Raw genomic sequence first — 20,431 nt, 5'->3', positions numbered from 1 at the left:
TAGTAAGATTATTACATTGTACCTGATTTGTTTGTATTTGCTTCATTAATTACATTTTTTTTTTAAATGCATTAGATTGTATTTGCAATGTACAGTCAATTATTACAGTTTTTCTCGATTGCTTACAGTTTTTGCCCGTTGCTTGAACACTATAGACCCATGCTTAGACTAAAGTAACACAACTTGAAGCTTTTGTTACCATACCTCAAACACATGTACCCATACCTTAAACAAAAGCGCTGCTTTGCACTCTAGTTGCAATTCTGCAACACACTTACTCCTTTATGCAACACACTTGGTCCTGCATACTACACTCTATTTCATACATAAGACACTTCGTTCAAAAATGAAATCTCAGGGTGCCATTTGGAAAACACATGTATCCAAAATACAAAACACATCGGGTAATTGCAACCACTCAAATACACACCTGAAGGCACTTACTTGCAAAACTGAACACCAATCAGCCAGCTACAAAAAGGAGGAGGAGGAGGAGGAGGAGGAGGAGGAGGAGGAGGAGGAGGAGGACGAGGACGACGAGGACGACGAGGACAAGGTCAAGGTCAAGGTCAAGGTCAAGGTCGAAGAGGCCATGCATGGACCCCTATTTCTGATGATATAAGAGCAACTTTGGTGGACCATGTCATCAACCATGGCCTATGAGGGAAGCTGGGCAGAGAGTCCACCCACATCTAAGCCGCTTCACAGTGGCATCTGTAATAAGAACATTCCGACTAGAAAACAGGTATGTCTTCACCTCTCTACCTTCTACTCTACTCAGATGGTATTTACAGCACTGTACTACAGTATATCACATTACCACATCACGTGTACAGGGTATTGCAGGGTGCTAATGCTCCTTTTGCAGCCAAAGTGGTAGTTTTTGTGAAACATACCATGATTCAGGGGTGTCGGACTGGGGGTAAAACCAGTACTGATTACCAGGGCCCCAAGGGGAGAGAGGGCCCTTGAAAAGTCTGGAATATATTTTATTTGGAACATGGGGGCCCATCAGGACTGCCTATACATAGGGCCCGGGATCTTGTGCTACGCCCCTGCCATGATTACTTACTGTAATGGCAATTTTGAGAAGTTAATATCAAACAGCATCAGAGGTGTAAGAAAACTTTCACGAGACAAAACTGTAATAAAGAGAAAAGGTTTATTTCAATGAGGTTTCCTTTCACAAAAGCCGCAGCCACCCAGCTTTGAAATAGAATACCTACCAGACATAATAAAACATACAGATCTTATACAGTTTCTTGGCAAAAACTCCTCCTTCCAGCTTTCTTGTAAATTTCCAGAAAGATACCCCCTATCTCCTGCTGGTTCGGACTGGTTTGTACCCCCCTGGCCCAGGCCACACTGTTCTTTGTCCCTGAGACACCCAAAGGCCTTCATCTACGACCTAAATTGCCTCTCGCTTCCCTGTCCCCCCCTTGGATGCTAGAAACCCTCACAGAAAACATATGATTAAACAGTTTGGAAACGAATGATTATAAGAAATGCTGAATTTTCCAAAACAATTCCTCCTCTTTATCATTCTCTGATAAACGTATTAAAGGAAAATTTACCCTTGTCTTCTAATTTCTTTATCAAACATCATTACATCATTACATCATTACATTTCAAGAACAGAATTGATTCAAGTCTTTACATCACAGTTATACTCTTCATGTCTGACTTTTATATACCTGATCATTTTACTTGAACCTTCATTAAAATTTAGAATGAAAAAGCTTAGGCTGTTTTTGTCAGGATAGGCCCCCCATGTTATAGCAAGCAAGTAAAGGTTTATTCTGAAACCGGGCTAGATGAATAAGCACTGTTATTGCATCCCCGACACTTATAGATCGGACCCTCAGTCACCTCAGTATAAACAAGAAATAGTATAGATCACATTGGTAAGGAAGAAAACATATCAATTCATAAAACACTCCTAAAAAGATGCAAAGAAATAGTATACATAAAAATCCCTCATTTCAAACCCTTCCACTTGTACGTCACCTCGTAACACGGATGACCGCTGTTTTTAACCTTCTGAACATATCATCATTCTTACAATGGAAAAATAAAAATAATGAAAACAATAATAATAATAAAAACAGTGAATAGAACAGTCAATCATTGACATCAAAAACCCTTTCCTGGTCCCAGGAAGGCAAACAAAAAGAAAGAAAACACATTTAACTCATGTCTGTATACACGTCATCGCTGTCATAATCATCACATTGCTCTCCATCAGTTATTGGGTACAGAGTCAGTTTCACTGCTTGGACTGACGTGCTAACCGTCCCTGCCCTGATCAATCTCTGCACTAAGCTGGAAAGGCACTTCATAATGCATGGGAAACAAAACAGAATTAATAATCCCATACCCACAATTGGCAAGACAGTTTGAATTATTCTGAAAAACCACCCTGACCATGCAGACATCAGCCACCCCACCCAATCACTACCAGTAGCTTGAGGCGGCTCTTTTACAGCTTTCCTCATGTGCTCGATGATATTGGTTATGTTGTCACTGTAATCAGGAATATTAAAACAACATGATACCCCCAACATTTTACAACTCCACATTTCTTTGAAGTCAAAGCTTCAGAGCACAGCTGCTTACAGCGTTTGCTCTCCTCTTTTCACTGTTTGTTTCAGGACTCTTCACAAAAGTATAAGAATTTGTACTACATGCTATCAATTTCATTAGCACTGGTTGGAAACAGTATTCCTCTATCAAATGGTTCAACTTAATGTTATCAATATTTTCTCAGTCCCACTTATCTCTGCTGTTTCACAAAAAACAAAATATCATATTACTCATCTCTCAATCCCTAAATCGCACAGGCGCAGTTAACAGCTTTTAGCTGACATTGAATGAGAGAGACTCTGAGGCATTTAGGACTGGCACACTGTACTCTCATAAACTAAAATCAAACTTTATCTACCACTTAAACTTTTAACTCTAGCCCGGCAGTAAGGCATCTTTGCCAGAATTTACATCTATTTTCAAATAAACATAATTTTTATATTTGTCCTTTTGCCCACATCAGGGAATTTAGACATTACAAATTTCCACTCAGATCGTGTCTCTGTCGCACTGGACGTCTCAGCCACAGCACACACTTATCTTTTGAAAGCAAAACATCAGCTCTTAGTTCTTTCATGGTCAACACTATTCCTCCACGTTCAAAACATTAACAAGCTGTTTGTTTAATCAGATGCCTTTCTACACATCTCACATTTAGCAACTATTAATCCAGTAATACTGCTTCTACTTATTTGATCACATTTCATCTCAATTTTAGTTGTCAAGTTCTCAATTACTTCAATGTATTTTTCTAGGAGTTTATCAATCTGCAATTAGGATTCACACTAACTTTTGAGGCTGCCCTCTCTGCTTGTGATACATTCTAATACATTCTATATCATCTAAAACCTTATCAAAGCATTTCATTCTCATATTTTCATCCTTTTAGTTACCGGTACCTTTAAAACATTTTGCAACTCATTTGTTGGAGTCATCTGTAATTTTACATCAACCTGTATTCATCAATTCACTTTCCTTCAAAAGGATTCCCTTAAGACTTAAATCTTTCAACCTTCTTTTAACCTTCAATCTTCTTACGACTTCCATCTATTAACTTTCCTTTAAACTTTCTTTTTCCCCTTATTTACTTGCACATTCTTTTCACTTTCTTTAGCACTGCATTCACATTCTTAGTTCTTTCTCAGACGAAAACTTTAATATCGTCATTTAAATACTGTTCTACTTTCAAAAACCCACATTAATACACGTCACTTTCACGTTATCACTTTCTTTTCTGAGTGTCCATTTACAATTACGGGCTAAATGGCCCCGCTGACCATAATTAAAACACTCTCTTTGCCTATAGTTTGATCATTGAGCTTTCAAACAGCTCCAACTTACTGCACACCCTTGAAGCAGTGTGTCCCCATCAGGAATGTAAACACAGCCACTGATAAGCAGTTCTCTGTATTCTTTTACAGTCCACCAGTGTGGATTCAATCACAACAGCCAAATCATAATCTTCATCATTATTATTGGCAGCACATTAATTTCCATAAGTTGTAAAGAAAATCATTCAACATATTCTAAAGGTTTTCACTAAACATTTTCGTTTTTTAACTCCAACCACCTTGTTTGGCAGATACACAGAAGTTCCCACATTCATTAAAGCTGGATAAAAGCACCCTGACCAGTCCTTTTTCCAAACGGTGATATGATATTACCACAAACCCAAACTGCCGCCGGTGAACTTTGATACGGTTTATCGAATGGACACTTAAAGTTGATTTCTTCGTGGTTGGTTTTAATTCTGCAGTCTGACCACCCAGTTTTCAATTGTCTCAGTCTGACCTTTGCTTGTCCCCTCGTCTCTCATCCAGGCCAGCTCCTCTCCAGAGGCCCGTTCGATCTCGGGTGGCCCTGGCAGCACGAGAGGTATCGCCGTTGTTGTTTGTCGTCGGGGTTCCTCCTCCTGTTGCTCTCCTGATATGGGTGGAACTCTCCTGCAGTGATTGGCATTCACCCACATGGCTCGTTCTCCGACCTTCACCGCCGTATGCGTGATCAGCAAGACTTGGAACGGTCCTAGCCACCGTTTCGCCCTCCAGCTCTTTCTCCTGAGGTCTCGAATCACCACGTAATCACCCGGTCTGATTTTGTGCAGGAACGTCTCTGCTACTTTGCCCCTGGCATTTCTTTCACCTGCACAGAACTGTTAGATCACAAACACGACATCTCTTTGCAGTAATTCAACATTTCATTCACACATCTGTTGATGGAAGCCTCCTTCTTTCCCCCGTTATACCCATGAATGGTGGTCTACCAAAGAGAATTTCAAATGGGCTCAAATTTGTTTTTACTCTCTTTCTCATTCTCATGTACATTAACACAATGGGGAGTGCTTTCACCCACGAGAGCCCTGTTTCTTCACAGCATTTTGCCAATTTGTTCTTTACCGTCTGGTTTTCACACTCAACAGCGCCCCCGCTGGCAGCGTGTTAGGCACAGTGTGTTCCATCGTGACCACATATCCACGACTACCAAACAATATTTCTGTTTTCCACACGGGGTTAGTTCAATGAAATCAATCATTAAATATTCAAATGGCCCGTCTGGGGCTGGCTGACTTGCCAGTGGTGTTTTAATGCCCCGTGCAATGTTATATGCGGTGCAAATCACACATCTTTTGCAAAAGTTCTCAGCATATATTGTGAAACCTTTGGTAGACCACAATTCTCTCATTTGCATAATCATCCCCTCTTTTAATGCATGGTCCCACCCATGCATTAATTTAGCCTAATGTGGGAAAAAATGGCTGGGCAGACACGGCTTTCCATCGACAGATGTCCATACACCATCAACAAGGCTGCAGCCTGCCGTCTTCCATTTGTTTTTCTCAGCTCCTGTGGAAAAAGACTGCATGCTCTGTAAACAAGGAGAAATGTCGTTGTTAAGGTTATTGTCAAGTTGTACGCAAGTGGCGCCAATGGTATCAGCTCCAGTCTGGTTTGTTGCCTGTTGATACGAAACTTTTATCATTAGTATGCGCTGCGCATTTACAAATTGCAATCTTGTCTGGCAGCATAATGGCCTCCAAAAGGTCAGATACTAACGTAGCGTTCAGTATTGGTCGTCCGTCTGACTTAAAAAAAATTATGTGCTTCCACAGAGCACCAAAGTCATGCGTGACCCCAAAAGCATAACGCGAGTCTGTGTAAATCGTTACACACTTGTCAGTCATCAGTTTACATGCTTCAGTCAAAGCGACTAATTCAGCTGCCTGTGCAGAGTAATGACATGGTAATTTGCCAGCCAGATCTTACAGTTTCAAATTCAGTCGTCACCGCATAACCTACGTTATTCTGTCCTGTTTGTGGATTCTTCGACGCAGATCCATCCACAAAAAGAACATTGTCACAATTATCAAGCGGAACGTCCAACAAATCTGGACGCGGTGTGCACACCTTTTAACAGTGATATTTGGCATGTCAAACAAAATTTTATGATACCTCAATCGAGCTGTAGACAAATGTGACGTTCTCTGCTCCTGCAAAATCAAAGACACCAAATGTGAGACTCCTAAAGTCAGATCAGCATAGCCTACAAACTCTCTTGAGGCCATTAAGGGCCAGTTCAGCTACCACCACCGCCCGGAGACAGTGTGGCAATCCCGCTGCCACGGGGTCGAGTTTTGTTGAAAATAGGCTACGTGTCTCATCGGTCACCATGCGTCTACAGGAGAACAGAAGTCATAAGGTCATGCTTTTCATCAACCATCTAAACAATGGATGGTCTACAACCAGAAGGCCTAACAATCGAGATATCTCATTGTGCTTTCATGTTATCAAATGCTGTCTCAGCTTCACTTGTCCAAACAAGTCTGTCACATGACTTCAACCCTTTCCCTGTTGTCAGGGCTCGTAAAGGCTGTTCTAAAATGGCATAATTGGGAATGAATGTACGACAGTAAGCACACATCCCCAAAAATGACAGCAACTGTTTTTTGTTACAGGCTTTGGGGCTTCTTTTATGCCCTGCACCCTTTTCTGTGACAGTGCTTTGCTGTTTTGTTTGATAACATGCCCCAGGAAGGCCACTTCCTGTTTCACAAACTGCAGCTTTGAAAGGCTGACCTGGTGCCCCTCCCTTTCAAGATGCTTCAGGAGAGTCACAGTGTCAGCCCTGCAAATAGACTCACCTTCTGAACAGATCAAAAGGTCATCAACATAAGAAAGGAGTACGGTTAATTTCGGTTCTAACTTGTGAACCATCACAAGGCCTAATTACACCCTCTTTCAATAGAGCATCAAACACTGGTTTTATGCCCTCTATTGCTTCACGTTTCAGGGAATACTGTGCCTTACATGGTCTGAAATCTGATTTTGGTGTTATTACAACTGGCATCCTTTTATCAGCCCCACATCATATTTGTTTTTGTTTGTTTTTTTTTTTTTGCCCACAAGTTTGGTGATATTTGTGCCAAAGAAATATCAATTTCTGAGGCAGAAATATCCCCCTCTCCCTGTCCTGTCACATTTTTCCCAATAGCAGTCACATTTCTCTGAACCCCAACCTCAAAGTCACATTTTGATTTAAATGCCCCCATACTCTTACTCTCTGCTGTGTGTGTGTCAACTCTCACCCAGTCTGTGGCCGATAGACACTCTCTCACAAAAAGGCCCACATCTCTCCACTGCTGGCTTATGGCCTTGGAGACAGATAAGTGGCAGACGGTGTTCTCTGACATAAGATAACAAGCTTTCTGACTTTCTGTCAACACTGCAGCCAATGTGCACACACACTTTCTGTCCAGAAAATCTGGTCAAATTTCACACTTTCATTCTCCACAGAATTAAACCACATCTTTTCAAAGTCTGAATCTCGTTCTGTTACGACATGTGATGTACAATGCATTTTGTCATTTGTCATAAACTCTGTATTGACTGGGTCTGTACGATCTTTTGCCAATTTCAAAATCTTTTCTGCCCAATCAATATCTGTTACCTGCCAGACACAAGCCCACTTCGGCTCAAATTTAGAACAAGTAATTTGTGGTGCCTCCTCAATGCTAATTCCATAAGAATCAGCACAGAGGGACAAATTTAATTTACACTTTCCCGTAGAAAACATGGTAAATCACATGGTCGTAACGTGGACAGACTGATACCAGAATCGACCAAAAATTCAATAATTACCCCTTTGACTAATAACGGGTAAATTGGCATTTCAGGAAACCCTGTACTTTTGTACAATCTCATACATTCGTCATTCACAACACTGCTCAAAGTATCAGTCATTGCTTTGCTCAAAGTTTCATCAGACACACAAAAAGATTTGCAAGCAGTTTTTTCATTGCAGGTAGCAGAAAGAAAATCAGTGTATGTGTTTGTGTGTGCGTCGTGTGTGTATGTGTTAGTAAAAATATTTTCACTTCCCTTTGCTGCAGCCAGAGAATGGCTTCCCAGAACCGGACTCTTTCCGTACCGCTCTCCAGCCCCCTCGGTTCAATCCGACTTCATGGTGGGACACGCTCTGCTCCAGTGTCCGTCCTTCTTGCACACTCTACATTTTGTACAGTCTCGGAGCGAGTGGGCATTTGTGGCACAAACATAACAGCTCCATTTTCCTCCAGCAGCTCTTCCTTTCTGTCCTTTTCGACCAGCAGGGTTTGAGCAGGAAGATGCAGGTTTGTTGGGTTGTTTAGGTCGTCGTTGTTGCATAACCACCATTGTGAGGGGTTTTTTCTTCTCCTTTCTGTCCTCTTCAGCGTGAGTAGCGTGCCACAGCGTTGCACTCAAACGCCCGTGTAACTGTGCATGAAACTGCGCTGTTAGTCTGTGTGCCACTCGCTCTGCGGCCTCTGCCCCCTCTCGCGCTGCTCTTGCATCTGTCTCTGCCTGCGCTGCTCTTTGGGCTGCCTCTGCCAGTTCAATTTGTGCTCGTGGTTCTGCAAGTCGTGCTTCTTGGGCTGTTCTCGGGGCCGGTGGAAAGCGGTCCAGATCGAGCCTGAGGGCCGGTATCTCTGCTACTGGGTAGTGAGCTGTATTGTAGGCAGGCGGCGGAGCCGTTGCCACCTCAGTCACATGTGGAAAAGCACATACATTCGGTTCATTAGTAGCATTCTGTTCCAGTGGAACTGTTTTTACACACACAACATTCGCAACATTACATGCCAATTCTTTTTGTATTTGCTCTCGTTCTCGCCTGTCAGCCTCTTCTACCCAACACATTATAGTCGGTTCACAGTTCTTACACACATGTTTGACACACACACAGCAGCTACTCTGTTTTCCCTCGTTCTTTTCTACTGACTCTTTTACTACATTTAGTCTTATTTTACTCAAGGTCCCCGCTTCGGGAAAATCGTGATATTTGATCAGTTTCTGTATGTCAACCATACATTTACCACCATAATTATTTCTCATTTGACAGAAAATTGGTGTATAAAAATGATCTAATTTACTGTTAGATGACCCCATTTTTGGCTGAATTTCCCTTCTGGATTTTACTCTTTCGACACGTGTCTTAGTATCTGTCAAACGTCTTCAACAGACCCGATTTTATCTCACCCAAAACCGGTCGGGTTTCGGCAAATATGCCGTGCTTTTGTTTTTTTATATATGATTTATTTATTGAATTTTTTACAACACCAAAGACAAACAATCAATATAAAAACAAAAATTAAATTAAATAAAAAAAAAAAAGCACAAAAAAACAACAACAACATTAATACAAAAACACCAACACAAAATCCCTCACAGTACTAACAGGTTTAGTATAGTATATAATATATAACAGAGTTTTATGTCATAATACAGAAATAGGTCAGCCTTAACTAGGTCCAGCAAGTAAAGTTGAGTAACCTCAAAACTTAGAAAATAATGTGTGCTGCTAACGATAATACCAGTTGAAAACTGAAAAACCACTGAAAGTGCAGGGTTTGGGCGGTCAGTCAGACAGTTGAGACTGCATCCAGCTGCAGAGATTTAACATGCTCAAAAAAGGGTAACCAAATTCTTGAAAATTTAATCATGGAACCACGAAGGCAGTGTTTAATTTTTTCCAATTTAACAAAAAATAAGGCATCTTTTATCCACCGAGTATGAGAAGGGACTCGAGGACCCTTCCAGTTCATCAAAATGCAACGTCTCGCTAGTAGTGTAAGAAAAGCTACCAACTCAGCGAAATGAGATGGCAATGAGTAATTAGGAGGTAAAACTCCAAACAAGCCAGTTAGCGGAGAGGGATGGATATTGACAGAAGTAATAGCGGAAAGTGAGTCAAAAACCGACTCCCAGAAAAGAGATAAAGCAGGACAAGTCCAGAACATATGAGTTAGATTAGCCGGTTCTAGATGACACTTGTCGCAGCTTGGATCAATGTCAGGGAACATACGGGCTAATTTACTTTTGGACCAATGTACCTTGTGGACCACTTTACACTGTAAAACCCCGTGGCGAGCACAAACAGATGACGTGTGAACACGTTTCAAAATCGAATGCCATGTTTCTGTCTCTATCTCTATATCAAGATCCCTAGCCCAGGTAATCCGCAGACTATCAGAATCCAAAGGGCAACATGTGAAAAAGGTATTATAAATCGTAGAGATGGCCCCTCTTTGATTGATATTTGATATGGTATCGACAATGGTGGAGGGTGGGATCGAGGGGAAACCCGGAAAATGCTTACGGACAAAGTCACGGACTTGCAAGTATCTGAAAAAGTGGAACCTTGGTAAGTTAAAAACTTGAGTCAATTGTTCAAAAGAAGCGAATGTTCCGTCAATGTAAAGATGTTTAATGGAAATGATCCCGTGGTCCACCCAGGCCGCAAAAGCCTTATCAATGAGAGAGGGAGGAAAGAGGGGGTTAGAATGTACAGGGCATAGAAGAGGTGTTGACTGTAAAGTGAAATGCCGCCTGAGTTGACGCCAGATCTTAAGACAATTTTTAACTATAACATTACTGGAGAAGGTTAAAGGTGATAACGAGAGAGGAAGACACAAAAGAGACGTAAGCGAAGTGCTGCCACAAGCAGCCTCCTCGATCCATAACCAGGGTGGAGGTTGATCGTTGGAACAGCACCAGATTAACATATTACGAACATTTGCAGCCCAGTAATAAAACAAGAAGTTAGGAAGTGCTAAACCCCCCAGCTCCTTAGTTTTTTGTAAAATGCCTTTCTGAATTCTTGGAGTTTTTCCATTCCAAATAAATTGAGAAATAGTGCAATCTAAAGAGTGAAAGAAACGCTTTGGAATAAAAACCGGTATGCATTGAAAAGATACAAAAATTTAGGCAGTGCATTCATTTTTATACAATTTATCCTACCCGCAAGAGACAGAGGCAATAGAGACCAACGATGAAGATCTTCGGTCAATCGATCCAACAGAGGAAAGAAATTACAGTTAAACAGGTCAGAGTAGTTCCTAGTTATGCAGATGCCCAAATAGTTGAATTGATTTAATGATGTCTTAAATGGCAATTTTGAAAGAGGGTAAGCTATGGCTGCGGAATTTATAGGCAAGAGTTCACTCTTATGAAGATTCAGTTTATACCCCGAAATCTGCCCAAATTCCTTCAGTAGATCTAAAACGTGCGGTATAGATCTGTCTGGCTCCGAGACGAAAAGTAAAAGGTCGTCAGCATATAAAGACAGTTTGTGCACAGCGCCCCCTCTTATAATGCCCATCATTTGACTAGATCTAAGGGCCACTGCCAATGGTTCAATAGCGATGGCGAACAATAAGGGGGAAAGGGGACAGCCCTGCCGAGTACCACGTCCAAGGGGAAAATAATCGGAGTAATCATTGTTTGTGCGGACACGGGCCAAAGGAGAAGCATAAAGAAGTTTAATCCACGAGATAAATTTACAGCCAAATCCAAACTTTTTTAATGTATGGAACAAATAAGGCCACTCCACACGATCAAATGCCTTCTCTGCATCCATCGAAATAACCAACTCAGGGGTGGTAGAAGTTGAGGGAGAGTGCATTATGTCAAATAGACGCCTGACATTGTGAAAAGAGTGCCTTCCCTTGACAAACCCTGTTTGGTCTGTAGAAATGATTGAGGGCAAAACAGCCTCTAGACGCCTTGCCAGCATTTTAGCTAATATTTTAACATCCGCACATAATAAAGAAATAGGGCGATAGTTACTACAGAGAAGGGGATCCTTGCCTTTCTTCAATAAAAGTGAAATGGTGGCCTGTCTTAAAGTAGGAGGGAGTATGCCGCATTGTAAAGATTCGTTAAACATATTTAGCAGTAGTGGGGAAAGTTTATCTGTAAATGCTTTAAAAAATTCAATAGGAAAACCATCAGGCCCCGGACATTTCCCATTCTGCATGGAGTGTAACGCATCTTTAATTTCTTCTACCGTAAAAAGCTCATCCATCCTAGAAGATGCCTCGGAGTCAATGGAAGGAATGTTTAGGGGCCCAAGGAAACTATCCAACTGAGCCTCATCAGATGAACACTCAGAAGTGTATAACAAGGCATAAAAATTCCGGAATTGGTCATTAATAGTTTGAGGGTTAATAGTTGTGCCATTGACCGTATTAATTTTTAAGATATGTTGAGCCGAGACAGATTGTCGGATTTGGTGAGCCAATATTTTGCCTGGCTTATCACCAGATTCATAATAGCTATGACGAGACTTAAGTAATGCTTCTATTGCACCGTCGGAAGCCAATATATCAAATTCAGACTTTTTAGTAAGCAATTCTTTTATAAGTTCGGGTTCAGGTGCATCCTCGCATCTGGACTGCAGGTCAGCCAATTCCCTAGAGATAGAGATACTCCTTTCAACAGTGTTTTTTTTCCGAAAGGCAGAGAAAGAAATGATCTCTCCACGTAAATAAGCTTTGCATGCCTCCCAAATTGTTGATGCTGACACGTCTGAATTAACATTAGTAGAAATGAAAAGATCAATGCGACCATCAATATTTTTTATGAAATCCGGGTCAGTAAGAAGAAACGAGTTAAAACGCCACGGGGAACGCGTAAAGGACACACCAGGAAATAAGATATCAACTATGATAGTAGCGTGATCTGAAATAACTATAGGACTGTAGAAACAATTGTTAACAGAAGAAAGAAGCTTGTTGTCAATGAGAAAGAGGTCAATTCGAGTAAAAGTACCATGTACGGGAGAAAAAAAAGAAAACTGCTTATCACTGGGATTGAAGAAGCGCCATACATCCGAGACAGCATACTGCTCCATAAACAGTTGAATAACTTTAGATGATTTAGATGGAGAGATGGGCTTAGTGGATGAGCGATCGAGTGAGGGGTCTAGACAGCAATTAAAGTCTCCACCGAGAATAAGGTGACTAGACACTATATCAGGAATTGAAAAAAGAACATTTTTATAGAAATCCTCATTATCCCAGTTTGGGCCGTAAACATTAGCTAGCGTCAGAGAAATGCCAAAAATTTTACCTGTAACAATAATAAAGCGACCATTGGGATCCGATATGATTTTAGAGACGGACAGAGGTACTGACCTATGCACTAATATTGCAGCCCCACGGGCCTTACTTGAAAATGAAGAATGGTAGAGTTGGCCTACCCATCCTCTACGAAGTTTAAGATGATCAGATGGTTTAAGGTGGGTTTCCTGCAAAAAAGCAATTTTAACGTTTAAATGTTTTAAGTGATCAATCACTTTATTACGTTTAACAGGTGAATTAAGCCCCTTCACATTCCAGCTGACAAACCTCAACCCACCACTAGAAGCCAACTTGGCATTACAGTTTAACATAGAAAGGATAAGTTAAAGGCGATATAATCCAACAAATCTGCACCCATGACAGATTCACAGCAGCAGAAGAGAGGGAGGAGCAGGCAGCACACAAAATTAAAGAAAAAAGAAAAAAAGAGGGAAAACACGCACACAGAGCACACGAAACCAAACACACACACAAACACAAAAACCATACTAACCCCAACCCGGTTGCTGTAGAGAACAAAAACAGCAACGAACACACCACCGATACAACGATCAGCGAATATTACTACTTCCCTAATACAATCGCACTGCCCCCACAAACAAGTGCAATTAAACCTTAAGAGAACAAGATAAACCATATCAAACAACTCGAATAAAACACATTGAAAGAAACAAGGCCTGAACTTATAAGACCCGTGAGGTCATATATAGTCAACAGAAAATATACCAAAACAGCATTCACCTTAAAGCCGGTGTACGGTGCAAAGGTGCATGTTATAAGAAACTAAATACACAAGACTTAACGTTATATATAAAAAAAAAAAAAAATTATATATATATATATATATGCATAAAAAAAACGAAACATGCATTTACCGTCCGTAATAAGGCAGGAAAAAGGTCAGCACCGTTTTAGCAACATCAGCCGCAGACTGAAAGTGCCAATTTGCTATCTCACGAGTTCTTGTTTAAGTCCTGGTCCTGGATGAATTTAACAGCATCTGAAGCGGACTGGAGCCATGTTTTATCTCCGTTGGGTAGAGTGATGCGCAGTCTGGCCGGGTAAAGAAGTGCCGGCTTGAACCCGCGCTTGTATAGCTCCGTCATGGGACCTCTGTACTCGGCGCGCTGCTTCACCACGTCGGGGCTGTAGTCGTCAAACAGACGAATCGTATGGCCTTTATAAAGCAGGACACCCCGTTTACGAGCCTCGCGAATTACGACGTCTTTAACTTGGAATCGGTGGAAACGCAAGATAACAGGCCGCGGTCTTCCTCCCGGAGCCGGCTTAGGAGCAAGGCTCCGGTGCGCACGATCTAACTCAGGGGGCGAAGTGAGGACCTCCGTACCAAGAACATCAACAAGTAGTTGAGAAAAGAACGTTGATGGACGAGGACCTTCAATCGATTCAGGTAGGCCTATGATCCGAATGTTTTGACGTCTGCTACGTCCCTCCAAATCAGCTACTTTGAGTTTGAGCAACTCGTTGTCTTTCTGCAAAGCGGAGTAGGCGCCCTCGAGATGCTGAAGTTGTTGGTCAACTGAAGTGGCGTTAACTTCCAGAGAATCAATGCGTTGCCCGTGATCAGTAATGGTGGAATGAATAATGTAGCGTTTATACGCCCACGTATAAATAATATTAATTATTATTCATAACGGAATATGACCAATAATTAATATTTTAATTATTTTTAATTATCTTCAGAATTTACTGTAGCAGAATCAATAGTATGATCATTTTATCAGTTCATCCAATGAACAGAAAGCATAAACAAGTATTAACTCTAATATCTTCCTGGCCAAGAAAGAATTAATCCCCAGCTAACAATAAATTACGAAGTAAATTAAGGGTAAAAGCATAGGTAACTTATATCGAAGTTCAAGACAATAAATCTGATAAGCACACACGAGTAATCTCTTTTAAATACACACAATACTTTATTGATTATATAGGCTACTAACACATAAGCTAATATCTAACACAAACACACGCACACACACACATACACATTCATACGCGTTGCAGAAAGGAATAGAGTGAGGAAAGAGTGGGTTTAAGAGTGAAAGGATGAAATCTCACGATTCCATGTACACTCAGACATGACCTGAACGAACCATCAATCATTACTTTAACCCTTCTATCGTTTTAGGCAGGTTATTAAAGTTATATAAATACACCAGTTAAGATTTTAAAAGTCTGGAGGTAGTCTACTTGCGTATTTGCTTTTGGGGATTCCCTTTTTGTTGCGTGAAAGGGGGTTTTCCCGGTCCATTCGGTCTCCTCGTGCCTGATGTCTGGATCACGTGGTCAGTCACGTGGTGTGCTGGCGGAATGAAAGTCTTTGTTTGAAGCTGGCTTTGCAGAAGAAACGTGGCTCGAAATCTTGTCGCAAAACTTAACTTAGAACCGACACTCACAACGGAAAAGAAATGAAACTAAGAAAAGAAAGGAAATTGAGAGTAGATGATGATGGCTTGAATGAAGCTATTTAACCCATGTTCTTCAGATCTTGATTTGGGTTATTTCGTTTGCGCGTTTACATGGTTCCTATAGAGAGAGAGAGAGAGTTCACCGAGAGCAGCGAGAGAGAGCAGCGAGAGCGGAGAGAGCAGCGAGAGAGAGAAATTTGTTTTTGGGTCTAAGGTTTTAAACTAAAAGTTTGTCCAACCTCCAGGATGAGTTCTGACCAATTAGACACTGCCTTTGTTTTCAAAGTCATAAATCATGCGCTATCTGGGATCTCCTTACTAGCAGAGAGAACAGAGGCTACAGTTTAGACATGATTTCTAATTAAAAGAAGATCAAAACATATTACACCGATATCATTCAAGCCATCTTGCTAGTTGTGTTCGTAAGATAGCATTGATATGAAACAGTACACACTTTCATTCATTCACTCCTTCTAATAGTTAATATAATAACTATTACCTGAATTAAATGGGATCAAAACATATTATCTTATTAAAATATGCATATAAGTGGTGGAAACAACCCAGGATTAGGTAGTTGCATGATTGTTTGATCATGAGTCCATTGAAAATTGTTCTTGAATGATTTTATGTATAGTTATTGATAAGAATCAGTTCTCTGGTGAAGAGACAGAACTCTGTTTGTTCAGAGGTCTTAATGAGGAGGTGTTCAGGAATGTTGTCGGGGGTTTCAGTAACATCTGCTGGTGTCGATTCTTCTTCTAAAGGGTCTTTTGCAGACTCTCTGGCACCGGGATGGGTGACTTATGGCTCTGGTCTTGGTGATTTGACTCTGGAATGTGCGGACACTGTCTTTATCTTAACCAGTCCTGGTAGGCCATAAAGCTAGCCATTGACCAGTTATGTGTTAGTGCCGGGGGCTCCTTCAATTAGTCAGACCGGTGATGATCATGAGACGTTCTGAACAAATCTTCCCCCCTCAGTCATCGAGAAGTAGAGAATTTGAATTAATATTCAAAAAGAAGATTAGTTGGTGGTTGCTTTCTACCCATTGTCGCTACAATGCTGTCCAGTGTAGATGCAAGAGACTCGAATGAGGATTTAAAATCAGCCGAAAGGGCCTCTCTGTGTTCATCCAGCAGTGAGCTAATGTCAGCCATGGAAATGCTAGCCGTTGGAGAACCCTCCTTATCTTTTTCTGCGTGTTTTCCTTTAGCCTTAGACATGATGAAGTGTTCCGAGCACTTACAAACAGTTTATTAAACTTTTGTTGACAGTATAAATTAAAATTCGAAGGTTTGGCAAGAAAATTAAAAATGAAACGGCGGGAGCAGGCTGAGCGCGCGACTATTCTGCACTCCTCATAACCGGAAGTCCATGCCGTGCTTTTGTAATTATGTTTTACTCAAAATCTTCTATTCACCTAATTAATCTGGCGTGGCTCTTCCGTCCACCTTTGCAAGATTTCTTCGGGTTACAGAGACTTCGAGCAAAACTAATTAACCAGCACCTGTGATTCCCCTGAATCTGTGATTCCCCTGAATCACCTGTGGCCCTTCCGTCCACCAACGAGCTAAGTGAGGTAGAAACTGATCCGAATTCCTCAGCCCTTACCCCAAAAAAATTGTGATTCCCCTGAATCACCTCTCGCTCGTACCCAAAGCAAATTCAGCCAATATGGTTCATGTTCACTCACAATTATCAAATCACACTTAACATCAATAAAACAGTTCTGCGTTTCTTACCCAGAGATGCTTTCTCTTTTCTGTAATTGCCGCGGATTCTTTCTGATCCTGGTGGGAGTTCCTCCCTTGGTCCTGAACGCCGGAATTGGCTCTCTCTCCCTTAACCTGTTGAGTCACTATCTCAAACCGTCGGGGTATGAGACGGCTGCCTGATGCCGCCGGGATTGTACACTTCCGTCAAAATCCGTTCTTCAGGACCAGGAGAAGAAGATCCGCACAGGATCCCACTTCTGACACCAAGTTGTAATGGCAATTTTGAGAAGTTAATATCAAACAGCATCAGAGGTGTAAGAAAACTTTCACGAGACAAAACTGTAATAAAGAGAAAAGGTTTATTTCAATGAGGTTTCCTTTCACAAAAGCCGCAGCCACCCAGCTTTGAAATAGAATACCTACCAGACATAATAAAACATACAGATCTTATACAGTTTCTTGGCAAAAACTCCTCCTTCCAGCTTTCTTGTAAATTTCCAGAAAGATACCCCCTATCTCCTGCTGGTTCGGACTGGTTTCTACCCCCCTGGCCCAGGCCACACTGTTCTTTGTCCCTGAGACACCCAAAGGCCTTCATCTACGACCTAAATTGCCTCTCGCTTCCCTGTCCCCCCCTTGGATGCTAGAAACCCTCACAGAAAACATATGATTAAACAGTTTGGAAACGAATGATTATAAGAAATGCTGAATTTTCCAAAACACTTACAGTATAACCATTTTTAAACCCTATAGAGGAATTCTTTTCGGCTTGGAGATGGCGTGTATATGACCGCCAACCACATGCCCGCATGCCTCTTCTGCAGGCAATGGAACAGGCCTGCGGCGACATTCAGGTGACAGCAATCCATGGATGGTTTCGACATGCAAGGGGATATTTTCCCCGGTGCCTAGCGGGAGAAGACATTGCTTGCAATGTCGATGAGGTCCTGTGGCCAGACCCCAACAGACGGCGGGATCCATGAACCCACGTATGCACAATTGCCATGATTTTCTGTGTTTACAGCAGTGTTTTTTCTATTATTATTATTTATTTATTTTTTGCTTTATCTGAATTCATGTTACTGCAATATACAATATTGAGTAGGCCTATTTGCTTTTTTGGTTGTTTGAAAATGTGCCTCCTGAAAATATGCCTTCTGAATAAACAGTGAAAATCAAAGACTGCAGTGTTTTATATAAAGTACACTAGTGTGTTCCCCCTGATCTGAAAGTGTATGCATATGATGCAAGTATGTGTCATTTTGTCATCAGAGTTACATTTTGACAAAGGAATGTTAGGTTTTGATAGTAGAGTTTCAATTTGACACAGATGTGAATGGTATATTTCCCAGTGTTGTGTCATACTTGTGTGTAGAGTTTTGGCACAATGAGTGAAGTTTTGCAAAATGTGTTCAAGCAACGGGCAAAAACTGTAAACACATTTCTTGAAACTATGCCTCGTATTCTCAAAACTATAAACACAAATCCATAACGTCTCACCCAATTCCCCAAACATCCTATTTTCAGGTCAAAATGAAGCTCTACACTCAAAACCATTCACTCTTGCTGAAAAACCAAACTTTGCCCTCACACTGGACACACAAGCCCTCAAAATCACACACACTACAACATAGTCTAAGACACTGGTGCAATAAATTCAAAACAACATTTCCAAAACTGGTAAGTTATGTTGCTTGTGGTTCCCCCATCACAAACCTTTTCACATGATGAACACAAAAGACACAACCAGTGGATACATTGGCACATTTTTATTCATACACAGAAAACACACACACACAAAAACATTTTTTTTACTCTTTTTTTTTTTTTACTCTCTCGTCTATTTTTTTAAAATATTTACTTACAGTAAGATGTGTGTGACCAACATATGACAGTAAAAGAGCACACACAAACCATATTCTAATATGGAATTCGAATTGTATTGGAATGGTAAAGAGTGTTGGGACGTAACAGGAGGGCCTCCACTCAAGGATACAATATGATGAAAACGTCTAAGAATGTTTCACGTATAGCTGAAATACCATCATTTGCCTAGAAAGATAACATTCTGGGAGTCAAGACTATAAAGGAGAAGAGATGCCCTCCCTTCACTGTCACACTCTTCAGACACTCTGTGTGACTGTACGACTGCTGGCCTTTTCTTGCAAGAAAATAAACCTCATCGAAGACTATTGGAAATGTTTGTCTCTTATTCAGTGATAGAATTTTGTTTGCCACCACTCCTCCCTGAAGGTTGTCGAGGCGATAGTAAAGCGACTCAAATTTGGCATTACTCATAGCCCAGCTTCCCTCATAGTCATACCATTGACAAAGACATGGGCAACTAGAGTGGCTTGAATTTCATCTGAGACTGCTTGTCTTCTTGTCCTTGCCCTTCCTCCTTCTCATTCTTATCCCTCTTCCTTCATGTCTTTCTGGATCCATTGATCCAAAATGCAATAAACTGATTTGGGCCCTTTTATATTTCGATTGAAGGTTCTGATTGATGTGTGTTAAATTTTGACTCTTAGTGTTTCCACTTGGGTAATTGTGTGCTAACTGAGCTGAAGCTGTGCTGACTTGAGTGAACAATTTTGAATGCTAGTGCTTTCTAAATGACAACATGGTCTAAGCAATGAGAAATGAAGGGATTTGTGTGTAGAGTTTTGCAGTGACAGTTCAACAAATCTGACTCATGTGTCGATACAGGGAATAGTGTTTATAGTTTAGTGAAATGGGTGTGCTTTTTGATAAATGGCGTTATGGTTTTGAAATTTTAGTTCAAAAGCCTGGTTATAGTGTTTAAGCAATCGAGAAAAACTGTAATGGAGCAATAGTGGTTCATGGTGTTATAAGAGGGAAATGTGGTGGGAGGTTGCGTGCTGTAGCCTGTCATGAATTCTCATTTATTGTATCCAACCACATTATGCATTTTAGTAAATAGAGACTGCTTATATATGTCGTGTGCATTTAGAGAAAATACCAAAACATGGTTGAGGTACTGTGCATTTTAGAAAATCGACGCAGATAAATGGAAAATGTGATTGGACGAATTCATCCAATCCCACGTAGCAAAATTTGTCTGGCCCACCTCTGGGCCTCATCCTTGCTTCAATTCTGGCCCAGTTCTGGCTGGGTCCCCGGCCCAAAACTGGCTCAACACACTGAAAACGGACTCAAACATCTTCCTATGGCCCAGATGTGGCCCACACCCTGTAAAATGACTCTTATTTATTGATATGGCCCAGGTCTGGCCCAGGCACTGTAAGACAGATCTGGCTGAGTGTCGGCTGGGTCCCCGGGCCAGA

This window comes from Rutilus rutilus (assembly GCF_951802725.1).
Source record: "Rutilus rutilus genome assembly, chromosome: 8".
NCBI classification, from domain to species: Eukaryota; Metazoa; Chordata; class Actinopteri; order Cypriniformes; family Leuciscidae; genus Rutilus; species Rutilus rutilus.
Note: the sequence above shows the minus strand (reverse complement) of the source record.